This window comes from Scyliorhinus torazame, chromosome 6 (genome assembly GCF_047496885.1).
Source record: "Scyliorhinus torazame isolate Kashiwa2021f chromosome 6, sScyTor2.1, whole genome shotgun sequence".
Taxonomy (NCBI): Eukaryota; Metazoa; Chordata; class Chondrichthyes; order Carcharhiniformes; family Scyliorhinidae; genus Scyliorhinus; species Scyliorhinus torazame.
Window position 1 is genome coordinate 286,917,201 of NC_092712.1, and position 19,381 is coordinate 286,936,581.

Consider the following 19,381-nt stretch of genomic DNA (forward strand, 5'->3'; position numbering starts at 1 on the left):
ACAAAATATATCACTGCTTGCAACATTGTTGCATCAAAATTGAAACAGAGCTGCTGCTCTTTTTCCTCATATCCAAGACAATGACCCCTCAAAACGTGCCACCATCTGTGAACTGTTCATGGGCAGTTGTGCATTTTCTAAGGAGTACGTCATGGCTAGTGCCGTTGAAGAGTTTTGATAATGACTCATCAGACCTGAAAACGTGATCAATTTCAGTGTATCCCACACAAAAGGTAAAAACAGTTTCCAATGTTTAAGTCAGAGTCATCTTTATCGCAAATCTTATTCTAAACTGATGTTAACAACTGTACTACATATTGTCAAACGTTGCTCTAATTCTCTCCATTTATATGGTCACTAAATTCAAGAAACATCTTTGTACCGCAATTATGTACTACCAGGCGTTGAATTTGCTCTGAGTCCTCCTTTGCATGGAAACCTTCGTGAAAATAGCTTTCTTTTCTTTTGAAGAATTTGTTGTGAAATTACATCAATGTTAAAATGATCCATTTAAGAATATTCCTATCTCTTTAGAATATCTAACAATGAAGGGGTTTATATGTTCTCCCAGGCAGATGAGCGCCTGGGCAAAATATATTAACTCCAAGTGTTAGAAATTTGCAGTCCAGCGAGCAGCAGGTCTTCCGGAATTATTCACTGACTCTCGTGTAAGGTAACCCTTTTGATAACCAGGTTTTCACATATTCCCAAAAGCATAAACTGTGTAAATAGAACAGCAGATGCTTGAAGGCAGGATTGTTTGATCACGACAGATTGTAAACAGCAGGTGCTTCAAAGTTTCAGGTAACCCAAGACATTCAGCGCTGACAATATACTATCTCTTTACATTAAAACACTGTTAAGGATGCACTCTTCTTCATAAGGGAATCAGTACTAATGTGCCTCAGTAAACACTTTTAAAAAACCTGTTATTTAAAACTGACCTTCCGGGGAGGGGGGGGTTCTTTTTATTCCTAGCACCATTTTTCCGTTTTTCTTTAAATTTTGTTTTTCCTTCAATTGATTTGTGCTGTGTTTTATTACCCTAATAAAGGAGATGAGTAAATAATCCGTTTCCCAGCTCTCTGTTGAGGGCTCTGTGACAGGCTACCAGCAGGCATGATAAAGTGGTCCGAACTGGTCATCTGCAATTTCATCCGCAATTTTCTCTCCCTGTTGGGAAGCCGCCTCTCTTTTTCCATCGCCCTTCTCCAGCTCCGAATTTTATACTCTGCTCATCACCCTCCCTTTTAAAAAAAATAAATTTAGTGTAAGCAATTCATTTTTTCCAATTAAGGGGCAATTTAGCGTGGCCAATCCACCTATACCTGCACATCCTTTGGGCTGTGGAGGTGAAACCCACGCAAACACAGAGAGAATGTGCCAACTCCACACGGACAGTGACCCAGAGCCGGGATCGAACCTGGGACCTCGGCGCTGTGAGGCAGCAATGCTAACCACTGCCCTATCACCCTCCCTTTCTCATGCCCATCCCCACACATTGCCCATGTTCCTCATCATTCCCTTCTACTACTTTCCTATTACTTCTCAGTGAAGGAATGACAGACGATATTAGCTCATCAGTATTGTCGTCACTTTACGAAAAGCAGTTACTACATAAAAATATGTCTGCAAAACCGATAACATTTATGCTGTGGTGAATTCCAAATCATCTGCAGCAGTAGCCAATCAACTCTGCCTGTGTTGCATTGTTCATGAGTGGCGGTTGTATACAGATTATGAATCGCAAATTTTATTTTCAGACTGTGACCTTTCTCTGTGGACAACACGTGGTCGCACGTTCGCTGGCCACAGCCAGGAAAAGTGATGGCCATTTAGTTTGCTGCTATCCCTACCAAGAAGCACCTCTTCCTGTGTTTATTTAATAATGTTGCCTCATTCGTTTGACAAATCTCCCCCTACAAGTGTTCAAAAATAGATATCCGACAGCAAAACGTTTTCATATTTTTGGTGAGTGTTTTGAACAGGAAGACGGCAAATTCAAAGAATGAGTTGACAATCGTGTTAGTCAATAGATTAATTGGTACTTTTTGCACTACTTACCTTTTAATAATGGCATATACTTGTTTTCCACATATCTTTCTCTGCCAGGCATGTAACCTTCAATGGATGGCCTTCGATCTATTAAATATGAAAGATGTAGTCATCTGTTGCTCTTTGGTTCATCATAACTTCAAAAGTCTTTGATCATATAGTTAGACATCTGCTGAGATACATCCAACCCACCAACACAGGACAAAGATTCGGGCCTGGCAATGGCTTGGGGTTTGATTGGCAACTGTGTCAGGACTGGGAAAGGGGAACAGAGTTATTTTCAGACTGGTGGGCAGTGTGGTGAACAGGAGTACCCAATGACAGAATTACGTTGGGCTCCATGTACCTTGTCCGCGTGCAATCTTCAACAATTCATTCAGAGCAGAACTTTGTGAATTAAGTTGTGCGTTCTGTAGTAGAACAGCTGGATGAATTCTGAGGCTCCACAGCACAAGACGCAGGTTTACCTTTTAACGTCAATGTTTAGACGGAACCTGCCGAGCAGCTTTTGTGCTGTTTACTGCTCATTCGCCTACCTTATGTGAATAAATCCAAATGTTGGCTTGGTCCCAAGTCTTGATCTAAGTCTGCGTGTGGTGGCATGTGATACATTCCAGGAGCTGGTGTACAGAGTAACAGTTTTATTTTGTGATCGCTGGGCATCGCCATCATTTAGTTCGATATTGGACTGAAAAAGATGCATTCCAGATCACAGAGGACATGAGGCCAGCTTATGGAAGTGGCTGGTACATTAAAGTTGAGAAATTAGTAGACATAAAAATCCCAAACCGTGAGAGCAACTGATATCATTGGAGTAGTCTACCAGGAAAAGAGATCCTGGGTGGGAATCTCTCAGCCCAGGCTGGGCCGGAGAATCGCCGGGATTGTTAATATTCATTTGCATCCTATTAACGGACCGGGCACCATATTCTCTGGGCTCTCATGATTCTCCAGTCCAGTGGCCAGGGGCGAAATTCTCCGGAAATGGCGCGATGTCCGCCGACTGGCGCCCAAAACGGCGCAAATCAGATGGGCATCGCGCCGCCCCAAAGGTGCGGAATGCTCCGCATCTTTGGGGGCCGAGCCCCAACATTGAGGGGCTAGGTCGGCGCCGGACGAATTTCCGCCCCGCCAGCTGGCGGAAAAGGCCTTTGGTGCCCCACCAGCTGGCGCGGAAATGACATCTCCGGGCGGCGCATGCGCGGGAGCGTCAGCGGCCGCTGACAGCTTCCCACGCATGCGCAGTGGAGGGAGTCTTTTCTGCCTCTGCCATAGTGGAGACCGTGACGGAGGCGGAAGGGAAAGAGTGCCCCCATGGCACAGGCCCGCCCGCGGATCGGTGGGCCCCGATCGTGGGCCAGGCCACCGTGGGAGCACCCCCGGGGCCAGATCGCCCCACGCCCCCTCCAGGACCCCGGAGCCCGCCTGCGCCGCCTTGTCCCGCCGGTAAGGTAGGTGGTTTAATTTACGCTGGCGGGACAGGCATTTTAGCGGCGGGACTTCGGCCCATCCGGGCCGGAGAATCGAGCGGGGGGGGGGGGCCCGCCAACCGGCGTGGCGCGATTCCTGCCCCCGCCGAATCTCTGGTGCCGGAGGCTTCGGCAACCGGCGGGGGCGGGATTCACACCAGCCCCCGGCGATTCTCCGACCCGGCGGGGGGTCAGAGAATCTCGCCCCTTGAATCACAAAATTAATGCAGGTATTTACCGAGCGTGTCACTGATGCGGTGGACCTTGCAGTCACTACGCTGTGATTGACAGTTTCCACACACACACGAGCTGTCTGCATTGTTTCATCTCCTATCATGGATGTGTGGCTTTGAAGTACCCTGGGGCTGACTGAAAATCGTGTGAAACTAACCAATATGTTTCGAAACATCTAGCTATAATTGACAGCTCCTAGAACACACCAAAGACAGTTAAGTGCTATCTGCAGAGAAAAATAGGAAGTAATAATAATCTTTACTAGTGTCACAAGTAGACTTACATTAACACTGCAATGAAATTACTGGGAAAATCCGGCCGGAGCTGAATTGCACCTGATTTTCGCTTATTCTGGGAGCACAAATTTGGAAGCGAGTCACAATCCTTAGCTATGCAAATGTATGCATGGCAGGGATTGCAAGGGATTTGTTTGATTTCCTTCCTCTATGTTTCAATGAAAAGTAAATCTCAGACTGATGAGCGCAGAAATTGAAAATCCCAAGGCAACACTAAAGACAGACAGTGGACCTCACATCCGCAACAAGTTAACGATTAGAGGATAACAGGCAAACAGTAATATGACCATGGACAGTGCAATCCTTTGGAACACAATTGAAACTGAAAGAAGAATCGGCAGATGATAATCAGAAATTAAGGAAAGTCCTAAATTCTATATTGGTAATCCAAACAAAGGATTTAAACAGGAAATCTACTCAATTTGCTTTGTTAAAATTAATGACATAATGATTATGTCAAACCCGGAGTAGCAGACTTTCTTTTATCACTTTAGTGTGTTTTCTCATGGTTTGTATACTTGAGCTCAGCAGCTGAACCCTTCTCTTCTGTTTTCATTTCCTTGCTTCCAGCCGACATTAGTAAAATCCACGGAGAAGGTTCATGGTGCTTATTCAGCAGCTACAGTGATCTTTACAATGCATGATTGGGTTTGGCAGAATTACTGTTATATAAAAGATTGATATAGACATGCACAATAGTGGGATCTTTATGAAATCATGTTTACTGTTATGGACAGGGATGAGAGAGAACTGAAATCCCGATTTCCTTTTCTTACTGCTCAGAATCAGTGTGTTTTTGAAAAGGAGGATGTGCGTGTTTCTTAATCCCTGCGTGTGTGGTCAATGGTCAATTTGAATAACCAGTAGCAAGCTTTCGTGCTTTAAATAAAGGGGATTATTTTTTCACAAATTAACACCGTTAGTCTCACGCTATGTAACTCACTCCCACAGACTCCAGAAAAATACAATGGAAGAGAATAGTGCATTTTTATCAGTTGTAAATTAAAGAGTAGTTTATATTTCACTTGTTTAGTTTGTTTTAGGAAACAACATGCATTGCAGGTTGGTGAAGATGTTTTTACTCCTGAAGGGTAGTCTAACTGGAGTTGTATATCAGCATTATTGCAGGATTCTCTTGAAGAGATGGATTTTCAGCAGATCAAGTTAGTTACTTACAGTTTTACCAGGGGGTCAGATATCTGTACTAGAAAGGGAAAGATTGGAAAACCTTACAATGTTGTGGTTTCCAGTTTTAAGTTTGCTGATTTTGTTGCTGCTGCTTCCAGCCATGTGGTTTGCCAACTGACCAATTTCTCCCTGGTTCTCAGGGTAATCAGATTCCTATCTGAGAAAAGTTTTGAGCAAGTGATCACATGATCGATACTTCTTTTGCTCACCCAAAATGATTTGAAGTTCAAAACCATTGCCACACAATGGAAATGGATGGTGCCCATTCACACCTATTGAAGATTAACTGGTTTCGGGAGATCTTTTCTGCTAATTATCTAGCTTAGAGACAGCGTTGCCAGGAGTCCATGGCCAGGATTCTCCGCCCCACCGCGCCACATTTCTGCCCTGACCGGCCGGCGGGATTCTCCGTTACGCCAGCTGGTCAATGGGATTTCCCATTGTGGGCAGCCCTATGCCGTCGGGAAACCCCCGGGCACCGACATAACGGAGAATCATGCTGGCAGAGAATCCCGGCCCATAGATTTTAAGTTTGGGGTAAAGTCCACAAACAATAGGAGGTCCAAATTCTACAAATGGTTTCATTTCAGTATGCCTATTCAAGGTAGGCCCTCCATCTACGCTCATTCAATTAGGAACATTCCAGTGAGGTGAGATACTTTGAATCGATGGAGAAATTGCAAAAATCACCTGACCCTCACATCCAACTTAGCAATTTTTTAATGTCCATTTTAAAAAGAAAAGGCAGTTCCAGAAAATTTTACACTGGTTACAAGCCATGTTTAAAGTTATGAATATGACATGCCTCTACTGGGCCTGACATTGCATAAAATTCTCAGTATCATTACCGTCTTCAAACATTCTACACATGTGCTTCTTAAAAATCCTTTTCACACAGGAAGAACGTAGCAGCTCAGTCCACATGTACTTAAAAACTCCTTGCTCCGCAATACATGAAGGAGCTGAAATTAATCTTGTGTGAATGCACAAAGAAGGTAATATTGAATAAACAGCCAGTTTTACACTCCACCTAATGCTCTTTTGGAAAATCCCAGCATAATACCCTGCATTTCCACAACTCTAGGCAATCTTGCTGCATTTTTAGACTTTTATCTGGTACAGCTGTCAACCTTTGACAGCAAAGAATGCTTGTTGACCTCCACCAGGAAGGTTCAGGCATTCCCACCTCTCCTCATTCCCTACATTCCCTCAGATGGAGATACTTCTTTTGCTCACCACAAATGAGCCAAGTGCCAGGTGCCGTTCCTTTGGTCCCTGGCAGCAGTCTCCTGCCACTCGGCATTTTCATTCCGCCTGCTGACCAGTTGCCATTTGCCACCTGCTTTCAGGAGGCGAACTGATCATGGGCATGAAGGATGAGTTAAAATCGTCCAGGTCTTAGACTACCAAGGTCGGGCAGTTTCCTGCCAACCCCAGCTCATACCTGGTGAATTCCAGCTTCAGAGCTATTCTGTTGTGCAATGATAGTTGTGTTGCACTACTGACAATCTTTCTTGACTAGAATTGTGTTCGTGTAAATCTACAATCTCTAATAGTTGGTTAATTAACGCAGAACATGGCCAATGCAAATGTAAATGAATCAGGGGACATGGCCAGATTCAGGCTGCAGCTTACATGTAGATAGCACTTGTAGATTGTTTTATAAGTAACTAAATGCCTTCACATTCAATGACATTACCATCGTGGGATCCCCCACAATCAACATCCTAGGGATAACCGTTGATCAGAAACTGAATTGGACCAGCCATACCCGACGCCGATATCGTAATCGGCGATCAGGTGGAGTATCGACTCTGGCACCGAAATCGGGGTCGCCGCCGGTTTGACACTGGTCAGTCAGGCACTGCCCCCTCGGAACTGGTGTCATCGGCCGGCCATCCTGCGATGCTCCGTCCCGATGGGCCGAGGTCCCGATGGCCAGGCACATGAGGTCTCATCCGTGCGGGAACACCGTGTGGCGGCTGTGGACGGCGTACAGCGCCGCCACACTCGGCCTGGATCCGTGCCGCTCGCCAGGGGGGCTGCCACGAGGGCTAGGGAACTGCTGGTGGTGGCCAGGGGGTGGACTGTGTGGACGCCGATGGCATGTTGAGTCCGCACACGGCCGACGCCATGTTGTACGACAAGACCGCAGCAGGTCATCAGCCGTGCGCATGCGCGGCCAGAGACTCCGTCCCTTTTCGGATGAGGAGCCAGGCGTTTCACCCGCCGCTGCTGCTGGCCCCTCGCCGGTTCCTGAATCGGTGATAGTTTCACACAGATATTTGGTTGTAAAACACCACACATGGTCCGCTGGCATCAGCACTTAGCTACTGAAACGGAGAATCCAGCCCCTTGAATGAGCTGGGTCAGCTCCCTATCGCTTGCAGGCCATTAGCTCTGCCTACCCCCTCCTCCCACCATCCCTTCTCTGTAAACAAATGACCCAGGGACAAGATTTTCAAATTATGGTACCACAGGTTATCTCAGGATCCCAATGCCTCCAGTTAGTTTTCAATTTTAAAAGGGCCTGAAGGTGGCAAGGGACAGGAAATCTGCGTGTCACACAAGAATGCGAGAAATTAGAGGGTTGAGCCTGCGCTGTCACCGAATCTTCATGGCTGATCTTGTTCTTCAACTCATATTCCTGGCCCCTCTTGTTTGCTGAAGGACTTTGCTCCTATTTGGTTGAATTGTACCCTTAAACTTTGTTCGGGCATTGGGTAGATCTGGTGTAGACATATTCAAATGTGACTAACTGCTCATTTGAATGTTCAATTCTGGGTCCCGACCTCAATGGGTGCGATCCAGATCGCAACTCCTAACGGAATCTCACGAAAGGCGCAGCAAGGCCGATATATCATGCCCTTAGTCATTTGTTGGGGCCTTGGAGAGTTTCTCCCTGGTCTAGCCCACACGTAGAAATGTTTTCAGCAGTGGGGAGCTGAACCCATTGGCAAGACAGGCTCCTCAGAGACTGGGGCGCCATTTTGAAAGGGTACACTGATCTCGAAGTGAGCTTGAGGGTCCCCCACATCCCTCAACCATGGGCAATGCCTCCCTCTCGGGCATTGGCATTAACCTCCTCTCCCAAGTGAAGATCTTTGTGGCCGCCCCCCCCCCCTTTTCAGGAAGAAATACGGCGGCACGATGGCACAGTGGTTAGCACTGCTGCCTCACAGAGCCAGGGACCCGAGTTCGATTCTGCCGGTGCAGAGTTTGCAATTTCTCCCTGTATCTGCTTGGGTTGCCTCAGATGTTCCATTTCCTCCCACAGTTCAAAGATGTGTGGGTTAGGTGGATTGGCCGTGCTAAATTGCCCCTTAGTGTCCAAAGGCTAGGTTGGGTTACGTGGATGGGGCGGTGGAGTGGGTCTGGGTGGGGTGATCTTTCGGAACTTTGCTGGAGACTCGATGGGCTGAATCACCTCCTTCAATGATTCTATGAAATAAATGCACATTGCAAAATGTTTCATATATAATAAATAGCTAGGGGGTGAAAATTTACAATTTGAAAGTTGGATTGTTATTGGCAGTAAAGTGCATTGACAATGCCTCACATCATAGATAAATTGCATTTATGGCCCTCAAAAGTAGTGATCCAAGCAAATGCCTTGGGATTTCTCCAGCTGGCTTGCTCTATTCCCAGTCCATACGGCCCGACACTCATCTCCCACTACATTTGATCCTGTGGTGGCTTCCCACCCTGCTCAGCACTGATCTCCTAACCCATTGTCTAACTGCATGTCGGACAACCCACCCTATTTTCCAGCCAGTGTTCAATTACATGTGATAAATATTGCACCACGCCAGGGCATGTGTACTATCAAATGCAGTGGATTTAGTCCCAGCCAATGTCCGTTACCCTGACACAGAAGTGTTGCACTATTGTTAACTTTTAAAAATAAATTTACAGTACCCAATTCTTTTTTTTTCAGATTAAGGGGAAATTTAGCATGGCCAATGCACATCTTTGGATTGTGGGGGCGAAACCCACACAGACATGGGGAGAATGTGCAAACTCCACACGGACAGTGACCCGGGGCCGGGATCGAACCGGGTTCCTCAGCACCATGAGGCAGCAGTGCTAACCATGCCGCCAGTGTTAACTTTCAATCATTTATCTGCAGGAACATTAAATGAGAGGTTTGTTACTTAAAGGATTTCTAAGCAAAACAGAAAGAATAAAATCAGGTATTCTCCTGGGTACTTTAAATCTGTGATTTAACATGCACTAAATTAAAATACGGAGTGTTCTTCACAATGGCATTTTAACACTTTATAAAGGGTGTATCCAGTTTTTAAAAAATTGCATGTGTTCAAATTTATTTCAGAGTATGAATTGGGTAATGGTGTATGATTCTACACACTTCTCTTACTCTTACTCAGTGATGCGAATAAGGGCAATTTCTTTAGGCCAGTGATCTACTCAGCATTAGATAAAGCTAAATGCTGAAACAACCACTAGTGCAGAAAAGCACCAATACATCTTCAACTTTGATATTGACTATTGGCGTAATTTGTTTGGACAAAATAGCACTGGAGACTGTTAAAAAATAATTTGGATCTGAATTATCCAAATGTCAATCTATAAACCTCATTGCCAAAAAGTAATGAAAGTCTGATTGACTCCAACTAATGCTTATCTATTACAATTAGACCTGGTGGCCTGAATGAGACAGTGTTCCTAAACAAAGTTCCACCTGAGCAACTTTCGAACATGGGCCGGGATTCTCTGTTGGGAGTCCGCCCTCTATCGCTGCCAGCGAGGACGGAGAATTTGTCGCTCAGGCAAATCTCCCATTCACAGCGGCCGACCAGAGAATCCCGCTGGTGTGAAGGAACGGAGAATCACGCCCTATTGGTTGTTACAAAGTACAGACACTGGTCATAAAAGACTATGGGCATGACTCAATGGACTCAAGTTAAAGTCCGCTGAAAGGCACGTTTAACGGGGTGTAAAGACCTGGCTATTCAATGGCACTTTGCCTTTTTTTCACCTTGGCAAGGAAGTCCCCGTCGAGGCCACTCTTTAAGTCATTACCAGGATGGCACTGCCAGTGCGCCAGACTGGCAGTGCCAAGGTGCCTAGGTGCCAGGGTGCCACCCTGCCCAGTGCACATCCACCAGGGTGCATCAACTCCCCAGCGAGACCCCCTGAGGTGCCATCATGATTGGATCACCACTTTGCGAACCAGCTGGCGAGGCTGTTGATTCCCAAGCCCTGGGAGAATTGGGCGAGCGCATATTTAATTGACTCTAATGACTCATTTAAAGACGCGCGCCTGGATCTCACCCAACGAGAGCGAGATCCCGATCACGTCACACCATGAGATTCAACGGAATCTTTAGAGATGTTTTGAGCGTCGCAGTTCTCGATCAAGGCCTCTCGAGATATTCACCGGCCTCATCCCGAACCCCAGGCAGCTTTTGAGGGCCTTGGGGCAGTGGGGGAGGGGGAGCTCCATGAGTGGGCGCATGCGGTCGGGATCGGGCCCCAGAACTCCGAGGATGGCTAAGCGGGTCGTGCTAGACACGCACTTCTCCATGTTGTAGGTGAGGTTTAGGAGAGTGGCGGTGCGGAGAAATTTGGCAAGGTTGGCGTTGTGGTCCTGCTGATCATGGCCACAGATGGTGACGTTGTCTAGGTACGGAAAGGTGTCCCGCAAACTGTACCGGTCGACCATTCGGTCCGTCTCCCTTTGGAAGACCGAGACCCCGTTGGTGACGCCGAAGGGAACCCTGAGGAAGTGATAGAGGTGGTCATCTGCCTCGAAGGCAGTGTATGGACAGTCCAATTTACGAATGGGGAGCTGGTGGTAGGCGGATTTGAGGTCTACCGTTGAGAAGACCCGGTACTGTGCAATCTGATTGACCATATCAGATATGCGTGGGAGGCGGTACGCGTCGAGCTGCGTGTACCGATTGATGGTCTGGCTGTAGTCCACGACCATTCTGTGTTTCTCCCCAGTTTTAACTACTGCCACTTGGGCTCTTCAGGGGCTGTTGCTGGCCTCGATGGTGCCTTCCCGAAGCAGCTGCTGGACCTCGGACCTGATGAAGGTCCTGTCCTGGGCGCTGTACCGTCTGCTCCTGGTGGCGACGGGTTTGCAATCCGAGGTTAGATTTGCGAAGAGGGAAGGCGGATCGACCTTTAGGGTCGCGAGGCCGCACACAGTTTGGGGTGGTAGGGGCCCGCCGAGTTTCAGGGTTAGGCTCTGGAGGTTGCACTGGAAGTCCAGGCCGAGTAGTAGGGAAGCGCAGAGGTTAGGGAGGATGTAGAGGCGGAAGCCGCTGAATTCTATGCCCTGGAACATGAGTGTGACTGTACAGTACCCCCGGATCGCCACGGAATGGGATCCTGAGGCCAGGGAGATTCTTTGGTTGGCGGGGTGTACCGCGAGGGAGCAGCGCCTTACCGTATCTGGGTGGATGAAGCTTTCGGTGCTCCTGAAGTCCAGCAGGCAAGAGGTCACGTGGACGTTGATTTTAACTCTGGTCGATGCGGTGGCCAGATTGTGTGGACGAGACTGGTCGATGGTCACTGAGGTAAGTCGTGGTCGGTCGTCGCTGGTGTAGGATGACGGGGAGCCCAGGGGGCCCTACGAAACGCTGGCGGTGCCCATGTGCCATGGGGGAGAAAAAATGGCGGCGCCTGAAGATCTCGAGGAGGACAAAATGGCGGCTGAGGATCTAGAGGAGTACAAAATGGCGGCGCCCATGGGTCGCACTTGGCGGGGGTTGAACAAGATGGCAGCGCCCATGGGCCGCACGTGTTGCTCGGGGGGGAAGATGGCAGCGCCCACTGGCTTGGTCTGAGGGAGAGAAGATGGCGGTGCCCACTGGCCGCGCGTGGTCTGAGGGGGAGAAGATGACGGCACCCACTGGCCGCGCGTGGTCCGGGAGATGGAGATGGCGGCGCCCATTGTCTATAAACGAGGGGTGTGGGGGCGATAGCGGCGACTGCACGGGCCTGGCACACCGCAGCGAAGTGCCCCTTTTTGCCACAAGCCTTACAAAGGGCAGCACGGGCCGGGCAGCGTTGGCGGGGGTGTTTCTGCTGGCCGCAGAAATAACATCGGGGACCCCCGGGGTTTGCTGGCTGGCGCGTATTGGCTGGGTAAGGCCCCCGCTGGGGCGGCCGTCTGTGGGGTCCACGATGCGTAGGATGGATGGGCCGCGCGGCTGGGGGTGTAGGCCTGAACGTTGCGTGAGGCGACCGTCATGGAGAGCGCTAGTTTCTTTGACTCCGCTAGGTCGAGCGTGGCCCCCTTTAACAGTCGCTGGTGCATGAGGTCCGTCACAATCCCCGTAACAAACATGTCCCACATAAGGAGGTTTGAATGTTCAGTGGCTGTAACGGCCTGACAGTCACAGTCCCGGACGAGTGGGATTCGGGCCCTCCAGAAGTCTTCTATGGACTCACCAGGGAGTTGAGAGCGAGTAGCGAGTATGTGCCTGGCGAAGAGCCTATTTGTCTTCTGAGCGTAATTCTCCTTGAGAAGCGTCATGGCTTCGGCGTAGTTCGGCGGGTCCTGGATTAGCGGAATGACGCTGTAGCTCAACCTTGAGTACAGGATCTGTATCTTCTGAGCCTACGAGAGAGGGCTGGGCGCCGAGTTGATGTACGCCTCAAAAGAACCTAGCCAGTGTTGAAAGTCCTTTTTGGCGTCACTTGAATGCGGATCCAGCTGCAGGCGATCCGGTTTGATACGGAGGTCCAACTTTTGAAAATCTTAGAGCAATAAATTGATGCACGATCAATTGCACAAAGACTTGAGTTGGGTGCAACTGAGGCTTTATTGCTCTAAGATGTGTGGCCTCCCACTGCAGCTGGCAAAATGGCTGCAGCATGGAGGACACGCATATTTATACTCCGCCCAAACTACTCCGGTACCACTATGAGGTACTTCCATTCGACTCTGTTGAAGGCCTTTTTAAAAAATCGCTTGTTGTCACAAGTAGGCTTCAATGAAGTTATTGTGAAAAGCCCATAGTTGCCACATTCCGGTGCCTGTTCGGGGAGGCCAGTACGGGCCGGTATGGTTTCTGCGTCCAGGGAGACCTCAGGTGTTTTCTACCCTGATGGGGTGGCAGCAATGTAGCACAGTGGGTAGCCCTGTTGCTTCACAGCTCCAGGATCCCAGATTCAATTCCCAGCTTGGGACACGGTCTGTGTGGGGTCTGCACGTTCTCCCTGTGTCTGCATGGGTTTCCTCCGGGTGCTCCAGTCTCCTCCCACAAGTCCCAAAAGACGTGCTGTTAGGTGAATTAGACATTCTGAATTCTCCCTCGGTGTACCCTAACAGGTGCCGGAATGTGGCGACTTGGGGCTTTTCACAGTAACTTCATTGCAGTGTTAATGTAAGCCGACTTGTGACAATAAATGATTATTATTATGATCACATCCAGCATCTATAGTTTTAGACTCTCCAGCCACGGAAACAACCATTCAGCATCTGCTCTGTCAAGCACCCTCAGAATTGCTGTTTCAGTGAGTTCACCTGTCATTCTCCAAACTCTAAACAAGTACAAGCCTTCTGTGCTCACTCTCTCTCTTCACTGATATACAAGTAATATGCTCTGTACATATTACAGAGAAGGAGATGCTGGAGTTATTAAAGCGCATCAAAGTAGATAAAACCCCAGGACCTGTTGAAATGTATCCCAGGACGTTGTGGGAGGTTAGCGAGGAAATTGCCGGCCCCCTAGCTGAGATATTTGAATCATCGACAGCCACAGGAGAGGTGCCTGAAGATTGGAGGGTAGCAAATGTTGTGCCCTTGTTTAAGAAGGGCTGTAGGGATAAGCCTGAGAACTACAGACCAGTTAGCCTTTCTTCTGTAGTGGGTAAATTGTTAGAAGGTATTCTGAGGGCAGGATCTACAGGCGTTTAGACAGGCAAGGGCTAATTAGGGAAAGTCAGCATGGCTTTGTAAGGGGAAAGTCATATCTCACGAAGTTGATTGAGTTTTTTGAAGGGGTAATCAAGAAGGTAGTTGAGGGCAGTGAAGTCGACTATGTCTACATGGACTTTAGCAAGGCCTTTGACAAGGTACCACATGGTAGGTTGTTGCATAAGGTTAAATCTCACGGAATCCAGGGTGAGGTAGCCAATTGGATACAAAATTGGCTTGGCGACTGAAGCCAAAGGGTGGTTGTGGAGGGTTGTTTTTCAAACTGGAGGCCTGTGACCAGCGGTGTGCCTCAGGGATTGGTGCTGGGTCCACTGTTATTTGTTATATATATTAATGATTTGGATGAGAATGTTGGAGGCATGGTTAGTAAGTCTGCAGATGACACCAAGATTGGTGACACAGTGGATAGTGAAGAAGGTTATATAAGATTGCAACAGGATCTTGACCAATTGGGCCAGTGGGCCGATGAATGGCAGATGGAGTTTAATTTGAATATATGTGAGGTTATGCGTTTTGGTAGATCAAATCAGGGCAGGACCTACTCAGTTAATGGTAGGGAGTTGGGGAGAGTTACAGAAAAAAGATATCTATGGGTACAGGTTCATAGCTCCTTGAAGGTGGAGTTGCAGGTGGACAGGGTGATGAAGAAGGCATTCAGCATGCTTGGTTTCATTGGTCAGAATACTGAATACAGGAGTTGGGTCGTCTTGTTGAAGTTGTACAAGACATTGATAAGACCACACATGGAATACTGTGTTCAGTTCTGGTCACCCTATTATAGGGAGGATATTGTTAAACTAGAAAGAGTGCAGAAGAGATTTACGAGGATGCTACCAGCACTTGATGGTCTGAGTTATAAGGAGAAGCTGGATAGGCTAGGACCTTTTTCCTTGGAGCACAGTAGGCTTAGGGGTGAAATTCTAGAGGTCTATAAAATAATGAGGAGCACAGATAAGGTAGATAGTTAACATCTTTTCCCAAAGGTAGAGGACTCTAGAACTAGAGGGCATAGGTTTAAGGTGAGAGGGGAGAGATATAAAAGAGACCAGAGGGGACATTTCTTCACACAGAGGGTGGTGAGCATCTGGAACGGGCTGCCAGAGGCAGTGGTAGAGGCGGGTACAATTTTTTCCTTTAAAAAACAGTTAGACAGTTACATGGGCAGGGTGGGTATAGAGGGATATGGGCCAAATGCAGGCAAGTGAGACTAGCTTAGTGATAGGAACTGGGCAGCATGGACAAGCTGGACCGAAGGGCCTGCTTCCATGCTGTAAACATCTAGAACTCTATGCTTTTATCTTTTTGCTGAACAAAGAGAAGAAAATCAATTTGTGACTAAAATGTTCGCGTTCGGAGATCCTACTTTCACTTATTGCAAACCTTATCAAACTGACATGGGCATTTGAACTGAGCTTGTTCCAAATTTGCTAAAATGATGGGAAATGCTTGATGAAGAGTTGAAAGAGAGCATGTTTTTGTATTTTATAGTGCTTTATGTAATGGTGCCATTGGCATTTTGTAATGCTAATGACAGAGTCGTGACACGAGATGTGTATTTGCAACAGCATGGCTTGCAATTACTGACTTGTAAAGGAAGTTTGATATGGTGAGGTGCTGCATAAATGCAAGTTTGTTTATTATTTTTATTACCCATTTAAAAATTGTAACAACTATAAGCCGCAGTTCTCTGTTGGGCCAAAGGTGCTACCTCTAAGTATCAGCATTTGTTTCCACAATGTGTTAAATTTTCTTTGTTTTATTCAGTGTTTGTTGTTGATATTACCTCGAGCAATACAAGAAAACACATTAAGATAGTTAATGTATTGTGTAATTGATTCAAATAATTGCTTGTATCTATCAAGAGGTTTAGATACAGTCATAATTTGTACCTGGGTAGAGGATTTACAAAAGGCGTAAGGTGTTTTGACAAATACAATGCAATAGGTTATTCTCAACCTTGCCCCTCGCCTGAGTTGTGGTGATCCTCAGGTTAAATCACCACCAGTCAGCTCTCCCCCCTCAAAGGGGAAAGCAGCCTCTGGTCATCTGGGACTATGTCAACTTAACCTTCACCTTACCTGCATTAGAAAAAAAAATCTTCCGCTAGGGAAAAAAACCTTCAATAAGAACTTTAAATAGAAGCATAAATAATTTTTCTGGGCACAATTTTATGGCCTCATGTGTTGGACTTTGGAGATGGGGGCCTGTAAAATTCAGTAGGTGACTTTCCCGTTGCCTACCAACCCACCCCCAATCATGTTACGGTTTCATGGGGATTAGGACAGCCTGCCCACCCTTACCTCAATTGAGGGCCACACAGTTAATGGGCACACAATGATCACTTCCCTCACGAGGTGCAATGTTTTGGATTGCAGGATGCAGTCAGCAACAGAGGTGATGGCTGGTAGGTTAGCTTGCGCTAGCCTTGTGCAGGAGGTGGGTTCAGTACGTCCTTCACAGGCCTCCCTATTTGATTGGTGGACCCTCTTGGCATTGAAGCCTCCCCTCCTGCCCCTTTGGTACCTGTTCCTCATCCCCTTGCACCCCACCCCCACCTCTTTTTTCCCCCCTCCCCCACTTTGTTCTCATGTCCTAGTCCTGCGAAGACACCCCCAGACATACCTTTCTTCCAGCTCCATTTTCTGGGACTTATGTAGTCAGCTCTCAGTAGCAATGCTGGGACCAGTAAGCCTCAGGCCAATCAGATGGCCCGCAACTCTGAGGCAGGATATTCTCCCCGTGGGGGGGGGGGGGTGGCAGACCAGTCTCCAACCAATTAGTGCTCCTCAGACTGGAGGGTGAGACCCCCACTGACGTTTTGGTAGTGGGATGGGATACCCTGCCATCCGTTTAATGCTGCCCCATAAAACATTGGTGTGGGCTCAACAGGAGTATTGTGCTCAATTCTTCCCTCCTCAGTTTAGGAAAACCTTTGAGACAAGGCCGCAAAGATTTACGAAAATGGTTCCAGGAACGAGGGACTTCAGTGGATAGATCGGAGGAGCTGAGATTATGTTCCTGGAGGGGAGGTTTGATAGAGGTGTTCAAAGCTTTGAGGGGTCTTGAGTGTCCCCATTGGCAAAAGGGTCAAAACCAGAAGACACCGATTTAAGGTGAATGGAAAAAGGACCAATGGTGACACGAGGGATAGGATTTTTGCACAGTGTGTGCTTCGGATTTGGAAATGCACCGCCTGAGTTTGATAGAGGAAGATTGAATCAAAGACAAGTGCCTGAAGAGAAAATAATTGCAAGGCGATGGGGAAAGGGATAGGGAGTGAGGCTGAATGGATTGCTCTGCAGAGAACTAGCACGGATACCACGGGCTGAATGGCCTCCTTCTGTGTTGTAACCATTCTCTGGTCCAAAGCTTTTGGGGTGTTTAACTAGATAACATGCAAATTGCTGATATTGTACTCTAGTTGTTATGCAAAATTTGCCCTATCATTTTTATACCATAAGGTGTGAGCTTTCTGCAGTATAGGGAAGTAAATGTCCTGGCAACCTAGGTGAGCATCTTGATTGCAGAGCTCTCCGAACAGTGGACTAAGATATAGCTGAGACGTATCTGAATTGAAAGCAAATTGTGTAATAGATGTAATACTCCTGCCCCAAGTCCCAGGTTCCTATGTAATAGCTTTATGTCTTGTTTATTTTGGTGGTCCCTTTAAGAGGCAAACAAACTAATTTGTTTTGCTCCATAAGAAAAGCGAAAAAGAAACCCAATTACCGAGACAAAGATCTGACAAGCGTTGAGACCGTTAAATCCTGCTGTGTAAACAGACACAGGCAGCCTCTTACGAAAGCAGGCACCTGTTTCAAAAACAGATCCCAAGTGGATATTTAAAATTTTAAAAATAAATTTAGTGTACCCAGTTCATTTTTTTTCAATTAAGGGGCAATTTAGCGTGTTCAATCCACCTAGCCTGCACATCTTTGGGTTGTGGGGGCAAAACCCACGCAAACACGGGGAGAATGTGCAAACTGCACACGAACAGTGACCCAGAGCCGGGATCAAACCTGGGACCTCGGTGTCGTGTGGCAGCAATGCTAACCACTGTGCCACCGTGCTGCCCTCCCAAGTGGATATTTACAGTTATAATTAAAATGTTATATATCGTCTGGATGCAAATTCCTTTGAAAACTGACTGATCATACATTTACCCATCCAACATATATTAATGCATGAGAAAGGTCACTTAATGCCTGTCACTTTAGTACATTAAACTTTCCCATCATAATATCTAATTCTGTTTTGAATAGCACAAACGTTTTTGCCTCTTAACATAGTGATTAGGAGATTTCTCCAAATATTTAACACCCTTTAAATATATCCAACTTGGGGGGGGGGGGGAACCACACACTTATGGTTCTGATGACAAACTTTAATTACTTATTATTCTCAGCATGTTGCATCACAGCTGGCATCAAATTTAGATTGTCAGGGTTTCTATTGCTTTATGGTCATTGCACAAAGCCCTATCTGCATCTAAATAAACATTCTATGTTTTTGAAACATATTTTGAAACATATTTGGTTCTAAATAGTTTAAATATTCAATTTAAACCACTTAGAACCACAGCATTCCTACACTGCAGAAGGCCATTCGGCCCATCGAGTCTGCACCAACCCTCCGAAAGAGAACCCTACTCCCCCACCCTATCCCCAGAACCCCACCTAACCTGCACATCTTTGGACATAAATGCTCGGATTCCAACTCGCTCGTAATATCAACAATATAACAGACCAGTTGCGATGCTTGCTTCATGCTACTATGGTGATTGGTATAAGTGCTTGTGATAACTAAAATGGTACATGCTAGTTAATAGCATTGGCCATGTTAAGGAGAATTGCTGTTAATGGAATCATATTTCTTCTAAATGTTGATCAATTGACAATGGGCGTCATGACTTTTTAAACATGATAATGAACGGGAGAGGGAACATTTTGATCACCACAGGGATTCCTCCTGATCTCTAATGCATGAATTCTCACACAAGATCAAATTTACAGTCCTGTGGGATGTTCTAAAAGAAAAAAATATATTTACACTATTTTGTCCCATACAAGGACACCTCCCGGTGGTCTAGTGATAGAATGGCACAGTTGTTAGACGGACAGCCTGTTGGCTAACACTCAAGTGTCTATAAATATGGGAGAGACAAACCAATTAGCTTAAAATAGACACTTTTAATGCAAGGAATGCAAAGAGTAAAGCCACAA

General features: G+C 46.9%; 1 long non-coding RNA gene across 1 annotated transcript in view; it reads right to left on the reverse strand.

The window, feature by feature from the left end:
* Positions 1–1,183: 1,183 nt before the first annotated feature.
* The window catches only part of LOC140425813 (uncharacterized), a 43,944-nt gene continuing 25,746 nt past the window's right edge, over positions 1,184–19,381 (reverse strand). The window contains exons 2-3 of the long non-coding RNA XR_011948026.1: positions 2,065–2,142; positions 1,184–1,247 (exon numbers count right to left, since the gene is read on the reverse strand). This is a non-coding gene — a long non-coding RNA (uncharacterized lncRNA). The remainder of the gene's footprint in view (positions 1,248–2,064; positions 2,143–19,381) is intronic.